Here is a 13,042-nt window from a genome sequence, read left to right as displayed (position 1 = left end):
AGATCAACATAATTTCCTTCACAAAACATACTTAAAATAGTGGGAAAATTGTTTTCTTTACAAACACAAACACACACACCAACCCCAAAATCCCATAAAGAATGATTAAATAGCCATCAAACCCATTGCCCTGCCATCAAATTTTGTATAACATAAAACAAAAATAACAGAAGGAATATATCATATAAATATGAATCTCAAGGGGGATGGGGTACACTCAGTGGCAGAGTGTGTGCTCAGCAAGCATAAGGTCCTAGATTCAATCTTCAGTACCTCTATTAGAAAAAAACATTAGAAACAATAGAAAAATGTATCAACTTTAAATATTTACAAATATAAAAACTTCCTGTTTTAAAACTGTTCTACAGGATAATCCGGGTTAATGAGAAAGTGCCTCTTCATGACTGTGATCCTGCTGATAATTGTGGGAGGAAATTAGAGTATGACCACATGAAATAAAATCCCTTATGTAATAATGATCCCGGGTGACAATCATTATTGGCTGCTGTCATCACAAAAAAGAGAGTCAACTGGACATTATGTACCTTATGACAGGAGTACAAAACTTCATATAACAAATATTCTTGCACAAATTTGAACCTCGTTCAGATCAAGCTTTTAGGGGAGGATCAAATCACTTAGCTAAAGCCAATACATAGGATGGAGAAATAAGTCTAACCACAGGGGAGAATGAAATCAACCAAACAGGAAATAGAGAAATCCCTCAGCAATTTCAAGGAAAATGAGAAACAGGAAAATTATAGATTAGAACCCACTTGAGAGATATGCTAGCTGCAATGTGTGAACTTAGTCTGGATCCTGATTTCAACCCCAAAACTGCTTAAAAGTGTATTTTTGTGACAATCAGGGAATTATTTTGTAACCCTAAAAAAAATTAATATTCCAATTGTATTTGAAAGAGACCTTGTCATTTCACTAATGAAAGATTAAGCTACGTAGGATTGCCTTCAAAATGATCCCGAAGTGGGGGAGGGGAAGAGGTGGAGATGAAAGTTGCAACAACAGTGACTCTGAGTTGATAATTCTGGAGATGGGTGACTGATACAGACAGGCTGGCTGTGCTGTTCTCTCTACTTCTGTACGTGTTTGTATCTTTCCATAAAATGTGAAACAAACAAAAAGACTTCAGTGATTTAAAACCCTCACTTGGAAGGTTAAGAGGTTTGCCCAAGTAGGTGGGCATCTGAATGGGGCACTGAGATTAGGAAGATCAGGCACCTGGCTCCAGGCCGACCTGGGGCTACCTTGACCCTTCTCTTCTCCTCACCATCCACAGCCAGCCCATAACTGCATCCTGTCAGCTCCACTCCCCAAACGCATTCTCCCTGGCTCCCACCATCTCTCATCTGGCCCACTCCAAGAGCCTCCGACCAGGCCTCCCTGCTTCCTGGGTCCCTGCAATTCATTCTCCACATTATCTTTGCAAATTGTGAGAGAAAATTACCTTAGTGCTTAAACTATCATGACTGCTTCTCACTGCACTTAGAGTCTACACTACTTTCCGTGCTCCTGATGCCCTTCTAAACCTCGCGTCTCATCACTCTCACCAGCGTTGGCTCCAGTATCTCCTCAAACCTGCTGAGCACATTTGTGCCTCGGGGCAATGGACAAGCTGCCTCTATTCCTGGGGTGACTTATCCCAGATCCTCAAAGACCAGCCTCCTTATCACCATCTCAGCTCACATGTAACCTTCTCAAAGATAGCTTTCTTGACTCCATTTCCCCCAAGTCTCCCATCTCAACACTGTATTATTTCCTTCATTTCAATCTGAAATTGTTTCCTTATTAGCCCGATTATTTTTGTTTGCTCAGTTGTCCTTGGCCTCCCTCCTCCCAGAAGCCTTGCACAAACAGCATAAGCTCCCGGGGAGCAGCCGGCGCTGATGCTCTGAGAATACACATGCTGAGCGCGACATTACAGTCACGTGGTGTAGTGAAACGGTGTCGAACAGCAGATAGAGATAAGCAGTGAGAATACTTCTCTTATTTTATAATTTAAGTGAAACCTAACATTTACTCCTGTTTAATGAAGAATTTGGTAGGTCTTTGTTCCCAGTTCCTGGACGGCAACCCCTAAAGCCTTGAAATTTCCCAAGATAGGAGTGTCTTTACTATTCATGGTGGACCCTTGGATGGCTTGTGTTCATGAGATAACTCAGGATGGGGACTGGCCAGCCAGAGACACCAACCATGTGATTAGAGGAGTGGGGCTTTGAGCTTTGTGACAAGTGACTGACCATCAGGAGAGGTAGGGGCTCAAATGTTAGGGCTTTGACTTACAGTTATTGTGTGGGGTAGCCATGTCAGTAGTGACCCAATAAACCATGTCTTTGTAATAAAGTCTCCAGTAAAAACTTGGGGCAACAAAGCTCAGAGCTCCTGTGAGCTTCCTGGTTGGTAACACTCTCGGAGGACTGTCACACTCAGAAGCCATGAGGGCAACCCTGAGCCCTTCCCACTGGAGTGCCCTCCACAACAGCTCACCTGATGAGATCTAAGGGCTGCTTCTTGTCTATGCTTCGAGGAGGAGCACATTCCCTGTACAGAAGGCCCTGTTCGCTGGGGCAGCTGAGGTCCTCTGATGGAGGCTGAAGTTGCACTGGGAAGCAGAAGCAAACAGGTGAGCGTCACTGTCACCACGTGTTCACATGTTCTGCTAATAAAATGTGGTGCTAACACTTTGTGGTCATTTGTAAATAAGGGGCCATCCTTTGCCAGAAGGGATGGAGGTACCATATAATTTTTCATAATTCTCACCGAGGATTAATACTAACCCCTTGAGGGTCATTTGCAAACGTGGCTGGAAAGGAACACTTGGATGTTACACTCCTGGGACCACCGTGGGTACCTGGTGAGGGCCTTGCAGATGCTTAATGTCCTACAACCGGGCCAGTCTTCCACAGCAAAAAAAACTACGCCACCCAACTGCCCAAACTGCTTCAGTGGAGGCAGCAGCCCCCTCCTTGGACACCCAGAGGAACCTGGACTCTGGCTGTTTAGGGGCAGGGTCAATTCTAAAACCCAGGCTATTTTGTCCCCACAATTCAGTAGTTATTCGGTGACAGCACATGGAATATAAACAATAAAGAAACTTGACATGATGTTATATATTTAGCTTACTCAAGAAACAAAATTTAAATCCAGTCATTCTCCTTCCCACCTGACCTACTTTCCTTTCTCCTGTACTAGAACCAGATTATTACCCACCCAGCCTTAGCATGGGTCCTGACTCCACTTACCTCCCTCCCAAACAACACATGAGATGATTCCTCAGCCTGGATGTGGAACCAGCAATTACAACAGGCTTTAGTGGAAAAGAAATGGTTGTGTGCAGATGCCAACTAAACACTGTAGAATCCTGGTGTCCCACATTAGTAATCATGACAGCTGTTTGCAAGTGTCCCCAAAGTTCATTTCAGACTCTCACTGCTAATTTTGCTCGGATATAAATATAAAACATGTGGACTGCTGGGCTGGACTGCTATGCTGAGTCTCTGATCCAGGAAGCTCAGTGTCTGCCCCCTGCAACCAGCTCCCTGTTCTGTTCATGCATGTGCATCAAGCAGCTGTTTAGTGTCCATTTTAGTATCTTAGACAGTGTATTTCAGTATGATCTTCATCCACAAATACGTGTACCACACAGTAGTAATGATCAATCTCAGTCTTTGCTTTCTTTTGTCTTAGAGAGTCAGATAAACGGATAGCAAGGTAACAAAGTCATAGAGCGCTATAATATAGTATTTCCTTTATTTCAATGACAGGATTTATTTAAAGAGCTTAGATATAACATCTTTGCATTTATGGCATCATTTAGCGTCTGAAGCTCTTACATTTTACAAACTTCATTTCATGCGAGATGTTGTCAGTTAGAGAAGTGCTTCTGAATTTGAGGGGTTGCTGTCATCTCAGATGGAGTCCCTAAAAAATGTCAAAACTCTGCAGTATTGTCATCATGACAAGAACTCAGACAGATGAAATTTGGAAAGCCCTGTGATTTACTAGTGCACAGACAGAAAATGGTATTTCAGAGGGAAAAAGCCTGAATTACAGAAAATGATAAATGAAATGGTCTAACATGCATTTCCCTTACAAAGAACTAATACTTCTTTGGTTGATAATAACATCTGTCAGTAATTATGAAAAGAGCTGGCAAATGCATAGTACTTACTATTAGCCAGGGCTGTTCTAAAATTCAAGCAGATTCATTAATCCCCATAGCATCTCTACGAGGTGGGTACTATTATTATCCCCATTTTATTGATGAGGAACTTGATAAACACAGAGGCTAAATGACTTTTACAAGGTAGACAGCGAGAAACCAGCACAAGTGTTCCAGCCTGAGTCTATGCTCTTGGCCACTTCTACCTTTTTTTTTTTTTTTTTGGTGGCAGGGAGATAATAAGGTAATTCTGGTGGGGGGGTGGGGAGGTAATTAGGGTTATTTGTCTATTTTAGAGGAGGTGTTGGGGGCTGAACCCAGGACTTTATGCGTGCTAAGCATGCGCCCCATCACTTGAGCTGTACCCTCACCTCTCGTGTCTATGTTCTTAGATGCTAATCCACACTGCCCCACATGGTAACTCTGGGGGAAATACAGTTCATTCATTCACCCACTTGTTAAACTCAGCCTTCCTGGTGCCTGGGATTCAGCAGTGAACAAGACAACATGGTTCCTGCCCTAAATGGGCTTGTCGACTCCTGACATATTATCTTCATTTTACCCAGGAAGTAACAAGGTCAAGAAGACTCACCTTTTCCTGTTAACACCGGAGGATACATGAAGTGCTTTATTTCATTTCTGCCATTTGACTTACACCATGGGAAGGGAAAGCTGCCTTGCAGATCCCGGAGCTCACAATCCAGTTAATCCTGAATTTTTTTTTAAAACTGTCCCTTACTTGATACTTGATCTGAGAAAGGATGAAGTAAACCTAAATAGATTCTAAGAAAGCGTGTGGTTTATACAGGGTAAATAACCAGCCACTGTTTACTATCCTAACAGGAATCTGTAGGCATATTTCTTTTCTTTCTCTTTTTTCATTTTTATGGGCAGCTTTTAAAAACCTAACCAAACCAACAAAACCAAATCACTTATAATTCAACAGCAGGTTCTAAATCACCCCCAAGACAGCAGCTAAACTCGGTTTAGACTTACAGTGCGGCTCCTGGTGGTTGGATTGATGAATGTATCTCTATCCTGAATATAAAAGTCGTTCACGCAGCTCTTCTCAAATAGGGCAATGAAAAACTCTTGTTCCGGTTGTTGATACTTTCATCCACTTGGAGGACTTTCATAAAACAGCTGAAGGTATCAAAGGCTGAGGACACGGTTTTCAGATGATTGGGATTCAGAGGCAATTTTATGTACAGTATCTCAGCGTATGTACAGATCACCTCCCACAGGGTGTGTACATTTGCAAATACAAGCTTGTCATCCAAAACCTATATTGGGAGAATGAAAACACAAACCAGGAAACTATTTTCACATTTTTAGTACACAGATTTTTCTTACATTGCTGGTAGTTAAAGCACTTGTGCAAACACACACAGATATGACACTGGTAAAAGTGAAGATATAATGAAAATAGATTTGCAAACCATCATACATTTTTGCATTAAAGTTAATTTCTTTGTTGAAATTACTGAAAAGTTATTTAAAATCCTTACAATTCATTCATAAAATAACCAATGTTTTAGATGAAGAAAAGTAAACTTGTTAACTTTTAGTCCAAATTAGTAACTAAGAATAGAAACACGAAAAAATTCTTTGCAGGGGCACTGTAATGACAATTTTTTAAATTTCTTAAACCTAGGACTATTTACATATCTGTTCAATATAATGTTAAACAGCCATTAAAAGGGATTTAAAAGAATTATATTTATTAATATGGAATATATAATAAAAGGAAAAAGAAAAAAATGTGAAATAATAATTTTCATTTTTGGAAGGGAAAAATATCTACATTTGAACAAAAAAATGTTTAGAAGGATTTTAAGATTCTTTATGTATAACTAAGGTACAGATGATTTTTAATTCCACTGTTTTTAATTCCATTGGATTTTAATTCCAATGTTCTTTCATTTTCAATTTTGGGGGAAATTTTTATAATAAAAAAACTTTAAAATTGTTCTTGCATAAATACATTAATAGATATATTTATGACTACATTCTCTGGCTATTAAAAAAGATCTCGTAGCTTTGGATCTGAAAAATACATTCCATAATGCAGATTCTGACTGACTCGCCTCCCAGTCCAGAGCGAAGGCACGGCTAGGGTGACATGTTTCAAATATCAGTCCAGGGAACATGCAGGCTCCCAGCCAATGGCTGCAAAGGGACTGACACTGATCTGCTTGCTCCCAGCTGCAGACCATCACAGATGAGTTTAGATTCATAGGCTCAAGTTTTCTCTGTCAAAAGAAATCAGAAAATGTTAGGCTTTTACTTTCACCAAGGGAACAAGAAGTTGTTTGATTTTCTTTTATTAAAAAAAAAACAACAAACCAATTTGAACCTGAAGAAAAGACATTTGCTCAAAATACCACAGTAGCAATGAAGGTGCTCTGGCTGGCAGGGACTTGTTCGATTCCTTTGAGTGCTGGACTCCTCACATGGAATTCCCTTGGCACTCCAGAAGGCCTGTGGTTGTCCCCATGGGTTTGTGGCCATATGTGGTGCACAAAAGTCTCTGGCTTTGCCACAATTTCAAAGCCTTTTTTGGCTTATGAAAGGCTTTGCACTCAAATGGAGTTTTCTTGAGTCCACTCACTGATGTCATTCACCAGAGTTATAGTCCAGATCTGACATTCTAGACTCTTAAAATCTTGCAGACATTCAAATGGTTCAGGTTTGGATGTGTATTCACCTCTGCAGGCCTGGACCAAATTCCATAAAGCCACCCGGACAAGTTCAGCAAAATGCAAAGACATTTTTCTTTCTGCAAGACTGAAATGTCTGTGAAGCTATAAAAACTTCTGCATCTACAAAAATAGGGAACCAACTCATCAATAACATATCTATCCATAATGCATGGACATTTGAAAAAATACTGTATTTACTCCTATTAAATTCTATCTGGCTTTTGCCAAATTGTGTCCTAAACTGTAAGGAAAGTATATAAATGTAGAGAATTTTTGACCTTTTAAGAGAAAAAGGAACCCTCCTACTCGGTTGGTGGGAATGTAAATGTTGCAGCCACCATGGAGGACAGTATAGAGTTTCCTTAAAAAACTGAAAATATACTTCCGTGTGATCCAGCAATCCCATTCATGGGTATATGTCTGGAGAAAAATATAATTCAAAAAGACACATGCACCCCAGTGTTCACAGCAGCACTATTTACAATAGCCAACACACTGAAACAACCCAAATGTTCACTGGCAGATGATTGGATAAAGAAGTTGTGGTATATTATATATATATGTATATTTACATATATACACGCATATACACACACATATATACACATGAACACACACACACACAATGGAATACTGCTCAGCCATTAAAAAATTAAATAATGTCTTTTGCAATAACATGGATGGACCTACAGGGTATTATGCTAAGTGAAATATGTCAGAGAAAGAAAAACAAATATTCTATTTATTAACTTATATGTATATCTAAAAAATAAAACAAATTAATTACTATAATAAAACAGAAATAGACTCACAGGTACACAGAACAGACTGGTGGTTACCAATGGGGAGAAGGAGGAGAGGGAGGCAGGAAGGGGGTAAGGGATTGAGAGGTAAAAAGTACTATGTATAAAATGGATAGGTTATAGGGCTGTATCATACAGCACAGGGAAATATAGCCATTATTTTATGGTGACATTAAATGGAATATAATATATAAAGATGTTGAGCCTCTGTGTTGTACACCTGAAAATAATATGATGGAAATCAACTACTCAATTATAAAATACTTAATCAAAGTTTTTTTCATATTATTTGCAATAAGTTAGAAGCCAGCACTGTCAATAGAAACATAGTGCAAGTCACAATTTTCCAGTAATCCCATTTAGACAATAAAAAGGAACAAGTGTACTTAATTCCAGGAATAATTATATTTATCCCAAAATATCCAATATACTATCATTTCAAAAGTGTGATTAACACTTTGAAAACTTTTAATAAATATTTTACATTATTATTGTTGTACGAAGTCTTGAAAATCTATTATGTATTTTCCACTTATAGAACATCTCAATTCACAATAGCCACATGTGGCTGGTGGCTACCATACTAGACAGAGCAGATTACACCATTCACACTTCTGATAAATTACCTGCTCTTATTTATTTAAAAAACTTCCAGAAAAGGCTTTAGATATTCCCTATATCTAACAAAGCAACCTTGACGGGTGAGGAATATCTTCATTATAAAGTGAAAAATAAAGGTAAGAGAGCCATGGTTACATGTAAGTTAATGTAACAATTCCTTCTTAATTCATTCAGGACTTTACAATCTTTCTTCATATTCCAAGGATTCACTGTCACTGTGCAATGTTTTTCACTATAATCATCTTTGGAATTGAGAGGCTTCTGATGACCCTGCTTTGTGCATCTGTACATAAAAGAAAATAACAAAACAGAGAAAAAGACCTTATTAAAGATAATTTAGGGGAGTATAGCTCAAGTGAAAGATCATATTCTTAGCATGCACAAGGGCCTGGGTTCAATCCCCAGAACTTCTTATAAAAATAAAATAAATAAAAACCTAATTACCACCCCCTGCAAAAAATTAATTAATTACTTTAATTAAAATTTAAAAAAAGATAATTTAGAGAAGCCTTATCAGGCTACAAGAGCTACAATGAATGCCCCTCCTCCATTAATTTAGAAGAAGTTTCACAATATTTCCCAACATAAAGGCTAAAATATAATTCGGAACACTTCCTGATGGTCAGCATCATTTTAACAAAAATGTAGATAATTACCTCCCTGGTGTCAAAGCTCTGTCAGAGATGGGCACAGAAAATTTAGTAAAAATTATTTTGCAACTACCTTTGAAAGAAATGCTGAGAAATGATCTTTTCTGTTGGAAATTAGCCTGCTTTTACATTCTGCAGTAGGCATACGTGTTTACAAACCAGGCAGGAACTGGATCATATTTTACACATACTTTAGAAACTGATTTGAATTTTGCTCTCTACCTGCAAGGCTATTTCTTAGGTAATAACATAAGCTGGCCACTATACTAAATTTTGTTTCCCTGTTTGCTTAATCCTCACAACTCTGTAAGCTGCTATTATTACACCCATATAACAGACATAGAGCTTGAGACAGAAAATAATTTGGGTAACTTGGTAAATGGTGGAGCTGGGTAATATCGCAGCCAGTCTGACACTCAAGTCCATTCTTCTCACCGATGTCTGATACTGCTGCCTACATTCAGCAATGACTCCTGATTTCATATTTAAGTGTGTCATTTCTAAAAGTGCAAAGCTATATTAGTACTGCTGTGTAAATTATTCTTTTCAGATGTGATTGCCAAAAAAACAAAAACAAATAAAATCAGGGTGCCACTGAGGGGAGGGCGAACTGCATATGGATGGACACAAGGGGACTTTATGAGGACACAGTTGCACAACTCTAGAAATAGTTAAAATGGCTGAATTGTACAATTATAATATGTGAATTGTATGGCCTGTAAATTACACCTTAATACAGCTATTAAATTAAGAAACTGAGATACCAAATTAAGACTAAAACACATATATATATATCATACATAGTACAACAGGCAAATATCATTATTTACTGCACCATTTTCCTTCATGCAGCTTCCTTTCCTCACCTGTTAATGAAAGGATGATTCATTTTTAAAATAGCCTTTTAATTTATTCAGCAAATAATTTTTGACAGCCTGCAATGTACCCAGGACTACTCTAGGCACTTGGAATAGATCAATAACAAAACAAAAGTCCTGTCCTCACGGAGCTTGGTTGGAGTCTAGCTGGGGTGGGGGGTGGAGATGACAATACACACAACAGAGCAGCAGAGGAGGTGGCATGCTAGGAAAGAGGAACCATGGAAAAAAGTAAAAAGGGCAAAGTAAAGAGAGTTGAGGGTATAGGATGAGGGTGATGTTGTATTAAATACCAGAGCAGGGCACACTGTGAACTGAGGTTAGAATTAAGACTAGGAGGTGAGAAGTCCCAGGAGGACGGAATAACCATCACCAAGGCCAGCGTGACCTCGCATGTTCCAGAATGGGGGCACGGATGGAGCTGCGGAGAAGGGTCAGTGCAGATCCTGTATGGCCTTGGAGGAGATTGTAAGGACTGTGGCTTATACCCGGAGTGAAATGGGGAGGCACTGCAGAAGGGCGACACAATCTAACTTAGGTTTTCAAGGCTCACTTGACTGCGGGGTGAGAATAGTGCAAACGGGTCAGAGATGAAAGGTGGGAAGCTACTGAGAAGGGCTATGCAGGAGGAGAGGACAGTGGCTCAGGGCAGGGAAGCAGCAGTGGAAGCAGGAGCCATGGTGAGAAGTGGCTGGGCTCTGGATATGTTTTAAAGGCAGTGTTAAACCAGATCTATTGACAGAATTCATGTGGTATGTCAGTGAAAGTCAGAATAACTCCAAGTTTTTTGACCCAAGCAGCTGGAAGGATTAAGTTTCCACTAACTGAATGGGGGAGGCTGCATAAAGAACCAGTTTGGGGGGTAGGAGGACCAAGAGTTCAGTTTTTACACATGTTGGTTTTAAGATATCAGAGTTCCAAGTGAAGATGCCAAATCAGCAGAATATTATAAGAGTCCAGAGTTTGAGAGAAAAAGTCTAACGGGAGACAGAACTGTGGGAATCATGGGTCACACAGGTGGTACAGGAAGACATGAAACCCAGGTACTCAAACATTAAGATACCCTGGCATTAACCATAGAAGTTATCCTTGAGGGCTTGCCTACTAGGTGAGGATATCAGTCCTATTTCCCGACCACTCGAGTTTTAAAAAGGAACTTACAAATGAATTCGTGCAAGACACTGCCTCCAGTGTGTGGGATCAGAGCTGGAGTCAGAGAATGGGATGGTGCACGCTACTCCCTACGGCACATTGTGTGTGCGTGTGTGTGTGTGTGTGTGTGTGTGTGTACGCATATTTGTGTGAGCAGGGGGATGAGTTACACCTGTCTTAAGAAAAAGAGGTAGAAATTCTAGAAGCCGAAAGATGAAAGAACATCCAGATCTGGTAGAGGGAACAGGGGAAACACTGTGTACTGTAAGACATATCCCCATAATGCCATTTCCCACCATTCTTTTATCAGGAACACAGTTGGAACCTGGGGAATTATGTAGATACGTGTGATGTACACAAACTTTCTGACTATGTAACACTAAATATCTACATATGTAGCAAGTTAATGATATTTATATCTGCTTCAAGTTTAATAACAAGTTCACAACAGAAGGAAAATAAAATATTGAGGACTGGTAGAATAATCCTTGAAGGCCTTTCAATGCTCAGAATGGAAGCAAAAGCGGCTTCACCCCACAAAGAATGTCATTAACAGTCAAGAATGTATTTATTTGCTTAAGAAATTGAGAGTTACAACTTCCTGCTTTAAAGAGTTAACTTTAAGACAGATACCATACTATAAACAACATCTATACTGGTGCTTTCTTAAAGCTATTTTTAGTTCCTGCTTGTTCTGATGTACTCCAGAAACTCTGCAAAGAAAACCTTCTATTCAAAGGCTTAAAGGAATAAAAAAAGAAATAACACCGCATTCTTTTAAGTGTTCTCTGTACTGAAAGTCATTTGCAAATGCAGCACTCTGCCACATATCTACATTTTTAACAATAAAGACTTTTGTGCAATTTTTCAATTGCTATGTGACTTTGCATCAGTCTCTCACTCAGAAGCAGAATGGAGTACCAGAAAATGACACATCATGTCTAAAACTACAGATGTGGAATATGAACTTACACCAGGAAACAGCTAAGTGGGAGGGTAAGGTTTACCTTTTAAGTTACCGTAAGTGCAGTTACACCTTCTCCCTGCTTCCCCTGTGAAGTGAAGAACTAGTCTTTTCCAGGAAAGCTCTCATTCTGAGTACTGTTTTCTTTAAAATATTTGGAGATTCTTTTTTAAGGTTCTTTCACTTTTAAGTCTTTCCCCAACTCTACATCCCATAACAAGTGTTAAAATTATCCAATAGCCTATTGTTACAGAACATACTCTACAAAAGCTGAGGTTTCCCAGGGCTTGGATCCCACAACTCTGCTACCAGATAATCCTAAAGCCTTCCTTCCATAACTGACTCTTCTGCCAATTCCCAGCTGAGGGCAAATTTGGCTTCTCAGCACAGTTAAATTTCTAACTCTGCCTACAAACACTCTACTGCCAGTAAGGGAACTCTAAGGGAGCCAACAAAGCCCCTAGTGAGTGTTGCCTCCTTCAAACAATCAAGATGCCATCACCAAGCAAATATTTAAACCTACTGCAAAACTTCTGAAGACACCTTACAAACAATATAGTTTATATAGATTCATACTATTTGCTCTGGAATAGTGATTTCCAATGGAGGGAACAAAGGACCACATGACCCAAGCAATTATTTAAAATTTCACATAACTATCCCTATTCACCTGAGGATTCAGGCAAGCCCGTCTTATAGGTCTAGGTGTAACAGAATGGCAGCACCTCTTCAGTAGGGTGAAAAACAGCGAGGTAGACTTTTAGTGAAAGGGAGTGATGTAATAGGACCCACCGCCCACTTACCTCCCACCACAGGACAATCATCTCAGATCGAGAACAAACACTTTGGGAAACAGAAGTTGTTTATGTTTTTATGGTTTTCTGGTGGAAATAATGCCCTGAGTCACGTGAAGTTGTGGCTGCAAAATTGAACAGGAGACCAGACATTTTCACATTCAGGACACAAATAATCAGCCCCCGAGTGGTCACAATAACTGTTCTCCCCTTTGCCTGTTCACCCCAAAAGCTGCAGGACTCTCCTGCTTGCAGTGACACCCACCATTTCTCACAAATTCCTGCCAAGTTCACGTCA

The 13,042-nt window shown here is 39.5% G+C and overlaps 2 long non-coding RNA genes across 3 annotated transcripts in view; one reads left to right on the top strand and one right to left on the bottom strand.

Annotated features, from left to right (window-relative positions):
• The window catches only part of LOC135320508 (uncharacterized), a 49,361-nt gene extending 43,912 nt beyond the window's left edge, over nt 1-5,449 (bottom strand). The window contains exons 1-2 of one of the 2 annotated variants that reach the window (XR_010379676.1): nt 5,177-5,449; nt 2,506-2,620 (exon numbers count right to left, since the gene is read on the bottom strand). This is a non-coding gene — a long non-coding RNA (uncharacterized LOC135320508). The remainder of the gene's footprint in view (nt 1-2,505; nt 2,621-5,176) is intronic. The other variant, XR_010379677.1, reaches the window with a different exon arrangement.
• LOC135320512 (uncharacterized) overlaps nt 1-13,042 on the top strand; it is a 257,975-nt gene that overhangs the window by 98,648 nt on the left and 146,285 nt on the right. The window lies entirely within an intron of this gene.

Source organism: Camelus dromedarius, unplaced genomic scaffold (assembly GCF_036321535.1).
Source record: "Camelus dromedarius isolate mCamDro1 unplaced genomic scaffold, mCamDro1.pat HAP1_SCAFFOLD_176, whole genome shotgun sequence".
Classification (NCBI taxonomy): Eukaryota; Metazoa; Chordata; class Mammalia; order Artiodactyla; family Camelidae; genus Camelus; species Camelus dromedarius.
This window is presented reverse-complemented; position numbering and strand designations above follow the sequence as displayed.